At 39.4% G+C, this 17227-nt stretch overlaps 1 protein-coding gene across 4 annotated transcripts in view; it reads right to left on the bottom strand.

Annotated features, from left to right (window-relative positions):
• Window positions 1-17227, bottom strand: part of PPP2R2A (protein phosphatase 2 regulatory subunit Balpha) — an 85870-nt gene that overhangs the window by 61565 nt on the left and 7078 nt on the right. The gene's annotated exons all lie outside the window — the stretch shown is intronic.

Genomic DNA, 17227 nt, shown 5'->3' with positions numbered 1-17227 from the left:
GAAATCCAGGAAGAATATTAAGTGAGTGTAGCAGCCCATACAGCTTATGGCAAGGAGGAGTGAGAGTTACAAGAAACACCTATATAGCTGGGTAATGTAACACTCTGGTCATAAGGGCCTGAGGAGGTATTTGGCTCTCCTAACAAACATGAGAGCTCACAACAGGAGAGCATCAGTGATCAGCAATCTCTACACCTGTGGTGTTAAGAGCCACGGGAGTATGTCTCTAAGAGGCTAGAGGAGAAGGCATCAAGAGCGCGCATTCTATCACGGACCACTCTGACTATCACTTCTGCCTGCAGAACGCCTGCACGGTGTCTCTCTCTACAAGACTGCTAAGATGTATTCTTCTAAGACAGCTCTACTCCTTCAAATACTGTCTTTCTTTCTTTCTCTCCCTTCTGCTACAGCAAATAGTAGTCAGGCACCTAAGAGCAATTGTGCAGACCCATAGGATGCAGCTCCTAAACAGCCTATGGGTCTGCATCCAGAACTCAAATAAGCAGGGGGGCGGAGACCTGGCCAGTCCTGGGGCCCGGTAAGTGGCGACCACGAAGGCACCCTGACAAGTGAGTCTTCTGATCATGTAGAAAATTACACCGAGACTGGTGCAGTGGCTCACACCTGCAATCCTAGCATCTTGGGAGGTCAAGGTAGGAGGATCTTTTGAAGCCAGAAGTTCAAGACCAGCCTGGGCAACAATGAGACTCCATCTCCACAAAATACAAAAAAATTAGCCAGGCATGGTGGCATGCTCCTGTAGGTCCTAGCTACTCAGGACACTGAGGCAGGAGTTTGAGGTTGCAGTGAGCTATGATAATGGCACTGCACTCTAGCCTAAGCAGACTGAGAGCCTGGCTCAAAAATAAAGAAAAGCAAACAAAAAAACCTAGTAGAACCTTCATAGTTGACCATCTCTCTACACTGACTACTTTCTTAAGCTGACCTAATTTTCTAACCCCTCTGTACACTGACCGCCCAAGGGACTATGACAAACTGGTCAACATAAGGAACAAGGCCTACTATCTTAGTAAGATAGTAGTACATGTCCCGTTGTGAAAATTAGGTCAACTTAAGGAGGTAGCCAATGTACTCCATAGTTGAGGTAATCAACTATGGAGGTTCTACTGTATGCTGAAAGGCACAGAAAGAAAAGTGATGAAGATTTAAAAAAAAAAAAAAAAAACAAATGAATAAACAATGTAATTATCAACTTGAGAGAAAACAATGTTATAATAGAAAAAAATCAGAATTTATTATATAGCAGCCGTGCAAACTACTGTCCACTCTTGTATTAGTTTACAATGGCTGACTGTAACAAAAATTAGTACAAATCTGGTGGCTTAAAATAATGCAAATTTATTCTTACAGAGCTCAATTTTTAGCTACCATTTACATCCGCAAATAGCTAAAATTTACTTTTAAAAAACAGCTGTATAGGTGGTGCCCGTAGCTCAGTGGGTAGAGCTCCGGCCACATACACAGAGGTTGGTGGGTTTGAATCCGGCCCAGGCCAGCTAAAACAACAATGATAACAGAAACAAAAACAAACAAACAAAAAAAAACTGCCAGGCAGCTGGTAGTCCCAGCTACTTGGGAAGCTGAGGCAAGAGAACTGCTTCAGGCCAAGAGTTGGAGGTTGCTGTGAGCTGTGATCCATAGCACTCCACCCAGGGCGACACTTGAGACTGTCTCTGAACAATAAATAAACAGGGCAGTGCCTGTGGCTCAAAGGAGTAGGGCGCCGGCCCCATATACTAGGGATGTGGCAGGTTCAAACCCAGCCCTGGCCAAAAACTGCAATAAATAAATAAATAAATAAATCCAATCAGCTGTATAAAGGCTGGGAGCAGTGGCTCACACCTATAATCCCAGCACTTGGGAGGCTCACAGGTTTGAGACCTAATCTCTAAAAATAGCTGGGTGTTGAGGCAAGCAACTGTAATTCCAGCTACTTGAGAGGCAAGAGAATTCCTTGAGCCCTAGAGTCTGAGGTTGCTGTGAGCTAGGATGCTATAGCACTCTACCAAGGGCGACAAAGTGAGACTGTCTCCCAGGGGAAGGGGGAAACCAAACAGCTGTATAAGCATATAGTTTAGAAATAAGATTTTAAAAAAGCAACATTTAAGAGTCTGGATTCAAGGTAAGGATAGGTGAGAGGGAAAGAAAACTGGTGATTTTAGTCATAAGCTTATTGAAACTATGTACATCAGCTACCCAAATAAAAGTCAACCTAAAACAAAGCTGAATAAACGCAAATGGCTGGGAAGGGAGAGAGATCCTGATCTGTGATCTGAAATGGAAAGGGTAACTAGAGATTAATAAAGTTAACAGAAAAGTGCAAGGATAAAAATTAAAAAGGTTACTTTCAATTAAGGAGTTAAGATTTCATTTCTTAAATTTTCACTTTTCATAACAGTAGGGGCAAATCTACTTTTAAAAAGTATAGCAGTATCTTGTCCTGAGCTAAAATTTAGAAAGCTAATGTGCATTAGGATGAGGCAAACTGCTCTTTTTACATTTTTTTTTTTTTTTTGTAGAGACAGAGTCTCACTTTATGGCCCTCGGTAGAGTGCCGTGGCCTCACATAGCTCACAGCAACCTCCAGCTCCTGGGCTTAAGCAATTCTCTTGCCTCAGCCTCCGAAGTAGCTGGGACTACAGGCGCCCGCCACAATGCCCGGCTATTTTTTGGTTGCAGTTTGGCCGGGGCCGGGTTTGAACCCGCCACCCTCAGTATATGGGGCTGGCGCCTTACCGACTGAGCCACAGGCACCGCCCTCTTTTTACAGCTAGTACAAAGCTCTCAAGGAAGTGTTTTACCCATTCATAAATAGCTGTTAACTGATCTGAGAACAGTACAATGTCTACCTAGTGTTAGAAACGCTGAGTAAAAAAACTAAGGTACTACCCTACATGGACTCCCTTATCCCTAAGACGACAAAAGCTGCCCTGTCGCTCCAAGGGCAGTGCATGGAGCAGCAGCACCTGGCCTCAAGGGGCTGATCAGAAACACAAAAATCACAGGCTCCCTCATACCTAAATGCAGAATCATAATCTGCATTTTAAACAGATTCTCAGGATATTCATACACCCATAAAACTAGACAAGTACTGACATCAGGTCAATTCTGAGAAAACAAACAGCGAATTTTTCAATAAGAAATGGGGAAGAAATAAGGACATTCATTGGTACAATAAATTTGCTTTCTATTTTCTTCAGACTCCTGTAAAATGTTCTAAGGGCTCTAAATGTATTTTTGTCAGCCTACTCAAAATTCTGGTAAAGACTTCAGATCATCATACAAACAACTAAGTGGATGAAAAGAGGATAAAGAGAAAATATTTACAACAAGAAAATACACCATTTACAATGTTGCCTTAGGTAGCAAGGGGAGATAACAGGGCTTTGTTTTGTTTTGTTTTTTTGTTTTTGGTTGGGGCCAGGTTTGAGCCCACCACCTCCAGTATATGGGGCTGGCATCCCACTCCTTGAGCCACAGGCACCGGGCTTTGTAGAGTCTCAGCAGCTAAGCGTTTACCTTGAGAGTCTCCCAAACCCCAGCCCTACCTGCTCTGAGACAGTGAAGACAACAGGGAAGGATGCTATGAACCCGTGTGGACATTCAATGTGCACCCCCACCTTCTCCCAACTGTATTACTCAAGAGAAGATGCAGAATATACAATTACAGGAAGTAAAACATTGAAGAACTTGAGGAAAAGGGGAAAACAAGATTAAAAACTAGAAAATGGAACAAGCTTCAGTTGCCACACATTAATTTTTGTTTGCTTGCCTTTTATAGGGTCTCACTAAATTGCCCAGGCTGAAGTGCAGGGTTATTCACAAGTGCAATCCTAGCTCTAAGCAGCCGGAAACTGCTGCCCTCCAGCAGTCCTCCTGCCTCAAGCAAGATTCTTGTGTAGCTGGAGCTACAGGCAAGCACCACCATGCCGACTCCTCACATTAATTCTAGTCAAAACACCAGACCTTCTCTAACCCCAATTCTGAACCATGAAACCAATCTTCTTTCCCTAGCTTTCCCAAACTCCTACTCAACCAAGCTAAAGAGCTATTCATTACAACAACATATCTTCACTGAAAGTGACTAAAATGTGTCCCAAACCTCAAAAATAACTAGTTAATCTTTGTAGACTGGAATAGGCTTTTATTTTTCCATTAACTGTCAATCTGTTAATTTTGTTAATTAAGCATTAAATGGTGAAATAACTGCACCAATTAAATTTTCTGGAGCTTATTATGTGTCCAAACTAAGCAATAATGTACTTTAATCCTCCGAATAAGGCAAGTACTATTATCCCCATTTACAGTGAAGAAAACTAAAATACAGTTCTCAAATGTTTACTTTCTTACTCCCTACCTTCCATTACTTATCCAAGACAGAAACAAGAACTCCTTCATTTAGAAAGCCTTTCCCACATACTGAAGACCAAATTAGTTCTTCTTTCAGCTTCCACACCACTTTCCACACCTACAATGTATGATTCAAAGGGAGAAAAAGGCTACTGACACTACAAATAAACAAATAAGAAAAAGGCTAACATCACCAAAGAAAAAGACAAAGAACATGAGCATACTTTACACACTTTAACGTGTTTTAACAAATAATTGGAAAAGATTTTTCTGAATGGTTGATATCATGCCAGGTATTGTCAAGAGTTCAGGAAATGGACACTCCCATTCACTGCTAAAGGAAGTGAGAAATCAACACCAACTTTCTAAGCAATTTGGCAATCTATGCCTCAAGCCATTTAAGAAAAAAATTTTTTTGACCCAGCAATCCATTTCCAGAAATACATCATAAAAGTAGCAATAAGATTCTCAGGACACTATTCATATTAATAGCAAACATCATATACAACCTAAATGTCTAAATTATATATAGTAGACATCCAATTAAATATCATGTAGCCATTTTTGTCTTCTTCTCAAATATGTTAACTAGAAAAAAAGTATAATACAAAACTACCATTGTGATGCCAGTTCTGAAAATGTTCACAGTGAAAAAAGTACTACTATATTCTTATTGGAAACATCTATGCCCAAATTTTAAAAGATGCTGTCTAAAAATGGTGAGATTATCCAGGCATACCTTGTTTTACTGTGCTCTACTATTTTGTGCTTTGCAGATACTGCATTTTTTACAAATTAAAGTCTGTGGCAACCCCGCACTGAGCAAGGCTATTGACCCCATTCTTCCAACATGTATGATCTGTGTGAAACTTTGGTAATTCTTGTAATAGTTCAAACATTTTCATTCTTTTATCTGTTATGGTACTCTGTGTCATTTTAATTATTTGGGGGCATGAGTAAACATGTCCATATAAGACAGTAAACGTAATTAATGTTGTGTTTTGGATGGGTGTGGTGGATCACACCTGTTATCCTAACACTCTGAGAGTCCAAGACAGGAGGGTCACTTGAGCTCATGAGTTCGAGACTAGCTTGAGCAAGAATGAGACCTCCACCTCTGCTAAAAATAGAAAAATTAGGAGGGCAGCGCCTGTGGCTCAGTGAGCAGGGCGCGGGCCCCATATACCGAGGGTGACGGGTTCAAACCCGGCCCCGGCCAAACTGCAACAAAAAAATAGCCGGGCGTTGTGGCGGGCGCCTGTGGTCCCAGCTACTCGGGAGGCTGAGGCAGGAGAATCGCCTAAGCCCAGGAGTTGGAGGTTGCTGTGAGCTGTGTGACGCCACGGCACTCTACCGAGGGCAATAAAGTGAAACTCTGTCTCTACAAAAAAATATTTAAAAAAAAAAAAAAGAAAAATTAGGCGTGGTAGCAGGCAACCCAGGTACTTTAGAGGCTAGAGGCAGGATGGCTGAGCCCTTCACACTCTAGCATGGAGCAACAGAGTAAGACACTGTTCTGATGCTCCCTCACTAAGCTGTTCCCCATTTCTCTCCCTGTCCTCTGGCCTCCATATTCCCTGAGACACATTACTGAAACTAAAGCCAACTGATAACCCTACAATGGCCTCATAACTGTTCAAGTGAAAAGAGTGATACATCTCTCATTTTAAATCAGAAGTCAGAAATGATCAGCTTAGTGAGGAAGGCATTTTGAAAGCCAAAACAGGCTGAACGCTAGGCCTCTTGCACCAACAAGGAGCCAAGTTGTGAACGCAAAAGAAATGTTCTTGAAAGAAATAAAAAGTGCTACTCCACTAAACACAAGAATGATCAGTCTTATTGCTGATAGGGATAAGTGTCCAGATAGAAGATCAAACCAGCCATGACATTCCCTGAAGGCAAATCCAGTGCAACATCCTACCTTTCTTCAATTCTGCAAAGGCTGAAAGATGAGAAAGCTGCAGAAGAGAAGTTTAAAGCTAGCTGAGGTGGGTTCATGAAGTTTATGGGAAGGTGTCTCGGTAACATAAAAGATAAAAGAACGCATAAGGCTGATGTAGAAACTACAGCACATTATCTAGAAGATCTTGCTCAGATCACTGAGGAAGATGGCTACACCAAAAACCATTTCAATGTAAATGAAAACAGCCTTACACTGAAAGAAGATGCAACTACTAGACGCGTTAACAAGAGCAACCAATGCCTGATTTCAAAGGCAAGGCTGACTCTCTCTCTTAAGGGCTAATGAAGGTGGTGACTTTTAAGTTGAAGCGCAGGACCCGCAAGAACTGGGCTAAATCGGGCGGCGCCTGTGGCTCAGTCGGTAAGGCGCCGGCCCCATATACCGAGGGTGGCAGGTTCAAACCCGGCCCCGGCTAAACTGCAACCAAAAAATAGCAGGGCGTTGTGGCGGGGAGGCTGAGGCAAGAGAATCGCTTAAGTCCAGGAGTTGGAGGTTGCTGTGAGCTGGGTGATGCCATGGCACTCTACTGAGGGCCATAAAGTGAGACTCTGTCTCTACAAAAAAAAAAAAAAAAAAAAATTGGGCTAAATCTACTTGGTCTATACTCTAGAAATAGAGTAACAGAGCCTAGGTGATAGCACACAGGTTTACTGATTATGTAAGCCCACTGCTGAGACCTACTGACGAGAAAAAAAGATGCCTTTTAAAATATTGCTACTCACTGACAATTCGCCTAGTCACCAAGAACTCTGATGAAGATGTACATGGCAATTAATGTTGTTTTTATGCCTTCTAATACAACCACCATTCTGCAGCCCATGGATCAAGGAGTAACAGTAATTCTGACTTTCAAGACCTAAAGAAATATAGTTCCTAAAGCCATAGCTCCCATAGCTGATGACAACTCTGTGGGATCTGAGCAAAGCCAGTCCTTCAATACTGTGGGCTTTGAAGTCAGAAGAACCCAAGTTCAACCCCAGACTCCCCCACTTAACTAATTCTTCTGTGAAGAATTCACCATTCTAGATACAATTAAGAACATTTATAACTTATGGGAGGCGGTCAAAACATCAACTATAACCGGAGTTTGGAAGAAGTTGATGCTTATAGATAACTTTGAGGAGTTCAAGACTTCAGTGAAGAAGTAACTGCAGATGTGGTAGAAACAGCAAGAGAACGACAGGCTGTCCCAAGGGTCTCCATGTAAAGGGAAATTAACAAAACTCCGATTTTATATTTTTAATTATTTTTAATATTTACATATAACATATAGAGAAAAATTTTACAAACACTTTGTGACGAATACTTTATAAATAAGGGTACATTCAGCTACCACTTTATTTACCCTATGTATGTATGACAACCTTTGGGACACCCCATACAGGTGGGGCCTGAAGATATGACTGAATTGTACAATCTGGATGAGGAGGTGCCTCTTATGGATAAGCAAATAAAGTGGTTCCTTGAGATGGAATCTACTACTGGTGAAGATGCTATGAATATTGTTGAAATGAAGCGAACAAAATCTAGAATGTTACATAAACTTAGTTGAAAAACAGGAGCAAGGTTTGAGAGAACTGACTCACAGTCCTACGGTGAGTAAAATGCTGTCAAATAGCACCACAAGCTACAGAGAAATTATTCATGCGAGTCAATTGATGCAAGACACTTCACTACAGTCATTTTAAGAAGTTGCCACAGTGGGTGGCGCCTGTGGCTCAGCGGGTAGGGCGCCGGTCCCATATGCCGGAGGTGGCGGGTTCAAACCCAGCCCCGGCCAAATTAAAAAAAAAAAGAAGTTGCCACAGTAACCCAATCTTCAGTAACCACAACCCTCATCAGTCAGCACCACCAACATCAAGGCAAGACCCTCCAAAAAGATCACAACCTGCTGAAGGTTCATTAGCATTTTCAACATGTAAAAATTTTTTTTTAGATAAAATGTTAATGCACACTTTGATGTGTAACTTTAACTGTTCTATGCACTGGGAAACAAAAACGTGACTTTATCGCAATGTTTATTACAGTTGAGGGGGTCTGTTACAGTGGTCTGGAACCAATCCCTCAAATACTTTGGGCATTTAAGTCAGAAGAACCCAAGTTCAACCCGATTCCCCCACTTACTAACTGTGGACATGTTACTTTACGTAAGCCTCAATTTCCCCATCTATAAAATGAAAATAATTTATCCTCAGAGCCTGGTGGGGAGGATTAAATAAGATAACAAATGTAAAGCAATCACACAGACAGGCAGTTAGCTCAGTTTCTTAAGCATTTATTTTAAAAATTTATCAGATATTTTATGCCTATAACCAGAAAGTTATTTTCCTTTAATAAAACATATTAAGATTAAAAATATCTATATAGCAAAAATTGAACGAAGCTTTATTCTCGTCAACCTGAACAATATACAAAAATCATGACCTTTTTTTTGGTTTGTTTTTTGCAGTTTTTGGCCGGGGCTGGGTTTGAACCCGCCACCTCTGGTATATGGGGCCTGCACCCTACTCCTTTGACCCACAGGCGCCGTCCAAACCATGACATTTTCATGTCATTTAAACAATGTTAACAAACTTCCAAGAAATTAGGTTGAAAGTTAGATGATAGATATGTGACCAGAAGGGTCTATATGTTTACTAAACAGGTGGAAAAACATACTAGGTTTTCAGAAACTAACCTACTCTGTAATCTAGTGTAGTCCTAACTAACTTGACATGGTCATTCACAAACTATCAGAACAATCAGATTCAACTAGGAAAAAAAGTCTAAAAAACATGCAAATACAAAGTAAAATTCTTCTAGAATATAAGAAATTTGTGATGGGGGTGGCGCCTGTGGCTCAGTGAGTAGGGCGCTGGCCCCATATACATGTCTGAGTTCGAACCAGGCGCTGGCCAAACTGCAACAACAAGAAACTTGTGATGACATCTGTGAGGGGACATATAAGAGAAACTGGGAGAATGGGATAAGGAGACATACGTTTGCTGCAGAACTCTTCATTTACTGCTGTGTATTAAAATTTTTAAACCTGGGCGGCGCCTGTGGCTCAGTCGGTAAGGCGCCGGCCCCATATACCGAGGATGGTGGGTTCAAACCCAGCCCCGGCTGAACTGCAACCAAAAAATAGCTGGGCGTTGTGGTGGGCACCTGTAGTCCCAGCTACTCGGGAGGCTGAGGCAAGAGAATTGCTTAAGCCCAAGAGTTGGAGGTTGCTGTGAGCTGTGTGATGCCACGGCACTCTACTGAGGGCCATAAAGTGAGACTCTGTCTCTACAAAAAAAAAAAAAAAATTTTAAACCTAACTAATAAAATAGGTTTTCAATTCTCTGAGACATGTATCTAGGAGCAGAATTGCTGACTCATAAAGTAAATCTATTTTGTAAGGAACTGTCATACTATTAAAATGAAGGTTAAGGTTGTAGGCTACCATAACCTTCACTTGGTATACTCATTAATAAATTTCAATTCACAACCATTAAAAGCACTGAAAGACACATGTCTGGCATTAGACTTGAGATATGTGATTCTTTCATTTAACCCCCCAAAACAACTAAGTATTTGTACTAACAACCGCATTTCAACATCGAGCAGTAGGTCAACTTGGGAGAGAAAAAAATAATTTACTATTCAGATTCCAGCATTGCTTATAAAATTTTTGCATGAACTAGGCAAGGCTCTCACAGAACCATAAACAGTCAAAAAACCAAAGTGCAGGAAAAGTTCATTTCAATAAAACTGGCCTTTAATATACCAAAAATGAAAGAACTATGTCTTCTATTTCCTTCACCTTCTCCACAGCACAAGCGACTCAACATACACTTGTTGACTTGCAGCTGAAAAACTGAAGTCTCACCTTAGGCTCTATCCTCGTCCCCATGAGAGATTAAGACTTATTCAAATAGTATTTTTTAAAAAATTAAATTACACTAATCTTTATTCTTTAATATCCTCTAATCTGATATTTCATGTTCTATCTCAAACAAGCCCCAATTAATTGTAGAAAGTACTTAGCTGTTTCTTCCCACAAACCCCCAGCTGTATATAAGATTAGCTCACAAGAGCTAAAAGGTGGAAATAACCAAAATGTCCATCAAAGGATGAATAAACAAAACGCAGTATATATGTACAAACAATGGAATATTATTCAACCTTAAAAAGAAAGGAAATCCTGTCATATGCTACAACAGGGATGAACTTTGAAGACATGTTGTGAAATAAGCCAATCACAAAAATATTGCACGATTCCACTTATATGAGCTGAAGGGAGGGGGAGGGAGTTGTTTAATGAGTAGTTTCAGTTTTGCAAGATGAAAAAATTCTACAGATATGTTTCATAACAATACAAATACAGTTCACATTACTGAACTGTACACAAATTAGCTAAGATGATACATTTTATGTTTTGATAATAAAATGCATAAAACATTAAGGAGCTAAAAATTTCACAAAAAAAATTGGTTCTGCTGCTAGAGACAAATTAATAATTCTCTTTTTATATCAAGGGGTTGAAAGATTGGAACAAGTAATCCCTTTGCTACTACCAATTCCTTTAACAACCATTTCTGCATGCTGCCATCCCCAGCTGAGCCATTTTATTGCTTGGCGGTGCCCCTAACTCAGTGGTTAGGGCACCCACCACATACATGAGAGCATTGTGGCGGGCGCCTATAGCCAGCTACTCGGGAGGCTGAGGCAAGAGAATAGTTTAAGCCCAAGAGTTTGAGGTTGCTATGAGCTGTGATGCCATGGCACTCTACCCAGGGTGATAGCTTGAGATTCTGTCCCTCAAAAAAAAAAGGACTACTTATTGCCTACAATAGCCTGTTTCCTCTTGAAATAGAGCCTTCCCACTCTTTTAGCCAATAGAGTGGATTCCTTTTATGCTACCTTAGAAACTCATCTAGTCTAGGCCCATTAGGTCTTACCTTGTGGTAAGCTAGAGAACACCCCACCAGAAATCTACTTTTACATAGAGCAGACCTACAGTGAACTGCAAAGGCAGGTTCTCAAAAGTAGCCCTGTTCCAGATCTAATGTTGTTCTAGGTCTTTAGAAAATTTTAACATTTTGTCACCAATCCCCTTTACCTACTCTGGTTTCTCTCTTAATATACGCTACAGAAGAATTATTTAAGTTCTCTCTAAATGAAGTATAAAAGAAACTGGTTCAAAAATCACAAATATCCCTCTAGTATTTTTATCCATGAGAGATAGTTTTTAATTTAAAAAAAAAAAGGGAAAAAAATAGATGGAAATACACTAAATCTGTCAAGTCCATTATCTCCAAGAAGATTTACCCCTCTAATACTGTATCAGGAATAAATGATAAGAGGATTCTTAAGAAAGAACATCCTCTTAATAGCCTAAAATACATCATTGCCATATAAAATATCCAAAATTCATAGATTAAAGCAGAGGTTCCTAAACTGGGTTATTTGTTCTTAAACCCTGTGAACTGGATAAAACACATCAAAGACTTCAGAAGACGAAATCTCACTTGATATTTGAACATTCAGAAAGGATCTAAAACTAGAAACTGAAGGTACAAGAACATAACCCTTGGCATCGTGCCATATAGAAGTATTCAATAATGATTTGCCAAGGAGTCTACACATACCAAAAGCAAGGATCCATATGAAGTTTTCATTAACTACTGCTAATATTAACTGAAAATATTCATACTAATTTTTTTCATTAGCTGAATTTCTTTTTTAATATACCCAATGTTTAAATCTGGATAGAAAACTGCTACAGCTAGTTTAAAGTCCTACATACTTTCACAAATTGTTTTAAAAGTAGAAAAATATGAGCCACAAAAACACTGAAAACAGTAAGCAATAAAGAGTTGACAGCGCATTTTTTTCAATGGGAAACTCAGCAACTCTTCTAAAATGGGATTTGCAGAAAATCACTGTTTCTTCTCCCCTTCCTCCCTTTAGTAGAAAGTTGGGAAATAGATGGTTACCAGGCCAACTTTACGCCTTTCTTCCAAGAAAAGACAACACATTGAGCTACATGTTGGGCTCAAAATAAAACACAATGTCAAGGTCACCAACTTATTTCTACTGACCAAGCAGCCAGCAGAAATAAGAAATGGCACTAACACAGGCTCTGAGGATTTCAGTAATTCTACATTAGGAATTACCAATAACTTGACAGCAGAGACAATGTAGGGAAAGCCCTTAAGAACTTTAAGGGCTAAATTAGTTTGGCAAATATGTTTACCGGTATTTAATCTCTGTAAGGGAGAGGTAAGTTTAAAAATAGATACTTTAAAGTCCTGAAGGCACCCTTTCTCCACCAAGATCACCAGATGAAAGAGCTTAAGGCAGATCTAATGTGGTATCTAAAGAACAGAAGAGCAGGCTAGAACAATCTCAAGACGCAGAAGCCACTTTTATAGGAAAGCTTTACAGACATTCATGCATACTCTTGTGGCTCGTGAGACTTTTAAAGCATTAGAACAACAATTGTCAATTTTTTTGAATGGCTGGATCCCCTTCTGCTCTTAAAATCAAAGAACATGTAAGACCTTTAAAATTTTAAGTTTTAGTCATTATAAAATAGTAATAAACCTTACACATTAAAGCTATTATGAAAAAAGGACTATTACCCTCTTCCCCAAATTAGTGAGAAGATAGGATTGCTTTTATATTGTTCCAAATCTCTTTGTTATCTGCCCTGAAAGAATTAAGATCCTCTTTTCTTTTGTATTCAACATACACAATGTTGTATCTAGTTAACTAATACGAAGAAAATCTAGCCTCATTCAGATATGTAGTTGGAGAGGGAGGAATATTTAGGTGTTTTATGGGTTATCTCTTTGATATTACACCAAAACTCCACAAGCGGTAGTTTCTGAAAAGTTTATGGAATCTGAAAGCATAGTAATCTATTATATTAAAATTCAATGGTCTAGAGCTTGCATTTTTACTGATGCATGATTGTCTAACATCATGTGTTTTGGTCATTTGTAAAAGACCAATTCACTGAGTTATGCAGCTTTTTCAAATACTGACACATTTCATTACATAGTATCAAAAGTCACATTTATGAATATTACCACTGACTTCATTTATCAAGTCTCTTAATTACTGGGAAGTTGTCAAGCTCCCAATGGCAGATACATGCTCTCCAAAATTCTGATTTCTGCGTGAAAGCTCAAGTTTCATCACGGGCAAAAAATACTGTCCATAGACGCAACAGGTTCACTGCTCATTTGAGAAAATGTCCACCGAATATCTAAGTCTGAATAATCATAGCTTGTCAGTAGTTCTTACAAATAAATATGATGTCCCATGAAAAGAGCAGTTAGCTTAAAACCCAAATGTTTAAAACCCATGCTGGTCCTGCAACCAACCACTGCACTTGGCTCCTTCACAGAAAGACTGTAAGGTGTACCTTTCATTTTGTAGCACGGTATGTTTTAACAGACATATTCAAGTAGAGATTTAAAAAAATTAATATTCTTACTGCTTCATCAAGAACATTCTTAACTAAAACTGGCGTTTTAAAAAAACGACTGCCTGATCCATGCTAAGGCTCCAGCAGACATACTCACGTGGCTCTTGCACTGCTGCTGTAAATGCCAACACAACGAAGAAGGCAAACACCATCTCAGTATTATGAAAACAGTTTCAACTTCACAGACCTTCTGAATGAAATCAGAGGTTGCCAGACCACACTTTGGGAACCACTGGATTAAGTGGTTGTCAGCTTTGACATTGGTTATGGACCCTGACCAGAAAAACGCACATAAAACGCACATATGTGACTGTACACCAATACAATTTTACATGTAACTTCAAAAGGTTCCCCAGCCCTATAACTCATCTATAGTCATGTCTCAATTTAAGAATGCCCTCAGCAGAAAATTCAATCTCCAAATTAAATTTAAATATACCACTTCAAAACAAAATCATCTATTAGGCATTACAAATAAATCTTGTTATAAACACCTGAACTAAAAGATCACGTTTTGAAATAAACAAAACCACATAAGGAAAATCAAAGGTTTGAGGTAAAAATTCCAGCTTCACTCTCTTCTCAAGATGATATGGTTAATAAATTAACCTTCTCAACAAAGCCAACTTATTTCAAAGGGATTTTGAGAAGAGAAATTAGTATATCTAAAGCAGCTAAACAGGGCCTGATACATACCGTTTCCTCGAAAATAAGACAGTGTCTTATTTTAAGGTGTGCTCCCAAAGATGCGCTAGGTCTTATTTTCAGGGGATGTTTTATCTTTCCTGTAAGTAGGTCTTATTTTCGGAGGATGTCTTATTTTCGGGGAAACAGGGTAGTTAAGCACTCAAAAAATGCTAGTTGCTGTGATCCCTTAAGATGACCAAGCCATCTCTCTCTTATATTGACTATATAGCAGTTTATTTATAGAAAACCTAATGTGTATAAAGGTCTTTACTTCTCATCTACCAGTGAAACAACTTGTGGATCCTTGCTTAATTAGAAGGGCAGAGATTATAGTTGAGGATATTAACTAATATAGCTATCTCCAATCCTTCCATTTTCCTATTTAACAGTATAAATATAGTATACCTGTCTTCCTATAACTCAATTTTTTTTTTTTTTTTTTTGTAGAGACAGAGTCTCACTGTACCGCCCTCGGGTAGAGTGCCTTGGCGTCACACGGCTCACAGCAACCTCTAACTCTTGGGCTTACACGATTCTCTTGCCTCAGCCTCCCGAGTAGCTGGGACTACAGGCGCCCGCCACAACGCCCGGCTATTTTTTGGTTGCAGTTTGGCCGGGGCCGGGTTTGAACCCGCCACCCTCAGCATATGGGGCCGGCACCCTACTCACTGAGCCACAGGCGCCGCCCCTATAACTCAATTTTTAAGATAAACTAGGCAAATATACACGTACAAATACATAATATGGTAAATTCTTCATTGATTAAACAAATTTTTGCTTCAAACTATCCCTCATTCTGCTTATTCCACAATTTTCAGGGACTTGACTTTATTTTAAAATTTAGTTCAGTATTGGGTGGCACCTGTGGCTCAGTGGGTAGGGTGCCAGCCCCATATACCAAGGGTGGCGGGTTCAAACCCAGCCCCGGCCAAGCTGCAACAAAAAAATAGCCAGGCGTTGTGGTGGGTACCTGTACTCCCAGCTACTCAGGAAGCTGAGGCAAAAGAATCGCCCAAGCCCAAGAGCTGGAGGTTGCTGTGAGCTGTGTGATGCCATGGTACTCTACCAAGGGTGATAAAGTAAGACTCTGTCTCTACAAAAAAAAAAAATGTAGAGAGACATTTCTACATTCACTATTAAAGAGTACTAAGAAACACCCAAGTTTAATTTTTGGCTTATTTTAATAACAAGATAAAAATGTCAGCTCTTAGTTTTTTAATCAATAAAGGAATGAGAAAAAACTTAGTATTTTAAATACTAAAAATAAGACCAAAAAAAACTGTCTTAATACTAGATAAATACTGTCATTCATGTTATTTAATGGCAAATTTACACTACTCCTTTGAGTGAGGTCTACTAGACTTCAGTCAGTACTAATGCTAGTGTTAAGAAAAAGGAGTGTAGGCTCACTACCTGTAGCTCAGCGGCCACAGCGCCCACAGACACACCAGAGCTGGTGGGTTCAAATCCAGCCAGGGCCTGCTAAACAACAATAACAAAAAAGTAGCTGAGAGTTGTGGCACACACCTGTAGTCCCAGCTACTTGGGAGACTGAGGCAAGACAATCACGTAAGCCCAAGAGTTTGAGGTTGCTGTGAGCTGTGACACCACAGCACTCCACCGAGGGCAACATAGGGAAGAGACTCTGTCTCCAAAAACAAAAAAAAACCAAAAAAACAAAAAGGAGTGTCACATGTCATAAAGTAAGAGTGTTAAATAAGACCTCTGCCACAGATCACTAGGTTTTGGACTATAAATGATGTACCATTATTTTGAAACTTGCAAAACAATAGGGTTCTAGTATTTTTTCTACTATCTTAGTGGCTAAATCTTAACATGTTTACCATTCTAAGAAACACAAACGAGAAACAATTTTGAATTCTGTTTATAACATTAAACATATGAAATACATTAAAAACCATTAAATTTTGTCTGTGTGATACCCGAAGGATGATTTGGATCTCAAAAGTTTACTTAAATGTCCTTATTTGGGGTGTATTTAGACTTCACCATTTAAAAAATATTTTCCAAGAACCAGTCCACAAGACTAAGTCCCACCAAAAAGAAACAGGAAGCAAAGAACTGAAAAGACATAATGCATTTGGATCCAACTTTCCTAAAATACATAGTAAGGTTCCACGTAATAAAATCATATTCTAAAATAATTTCCTGTAAAACAAAGTTTAATACTGTCAAATATAAAGATGAAGAAAATTACATTTACATCAAAATGAAAGATTAAATATCTAATACACGGTATTTAAAATTACTTAATATTTAAAAGTTATTAAATGAAAATCTGCCTTAACATAAAGTAACTATCTTGAATGGTCTTAGTTGTTCCATACTTTAACCAAATATTATACACTTCAGATTATCCACATGTATTTGAACTTTTAATAATTTACTCCCGGCGGTGCCTGTGGCTCAAGGAGTAGGGCACCGGTCCCATATGCCAGAGGTGGCGGGTTTAAACCTAGCCCCAGCCAAAATCCAAAAATAATAATAATAATAATAATAATAATAATTTACTCCCACAAGCCCCCCAAAAATTATTTTTTTTCATAGTTCACCATAACCTCAAACTTCTGGGTTTAAGCAATCCTTCTCCCAGCTTAGCCTCCCAAGGAGCTGAGACTACAGGCACTCACCACCACTCACTATGTTACCCAGGCTGGTCTCAAATACTGAGCTCCCACCTCAGCCTCTCCAAAAAGTGCTTGGTTTACAGGCATGAGCCACAG

This window comes from Nycticebus coucang, chromosome 24, assembly GCF_027406575.1.
Source record: "Nycticebus coucang isolate mNycCou1 chromosome 24, mNycCou1.pri, whole genome shotgun sequence".
Lineage (NCBI taxonomy): Eukaryota > Metazoa > Chordata > Mammalia > Primates > Lorisidae > Nycticebus > Nycticebus coucang.
This window is presented reverse-complemented; position numbering and strand designations above follow the sequence as displayed.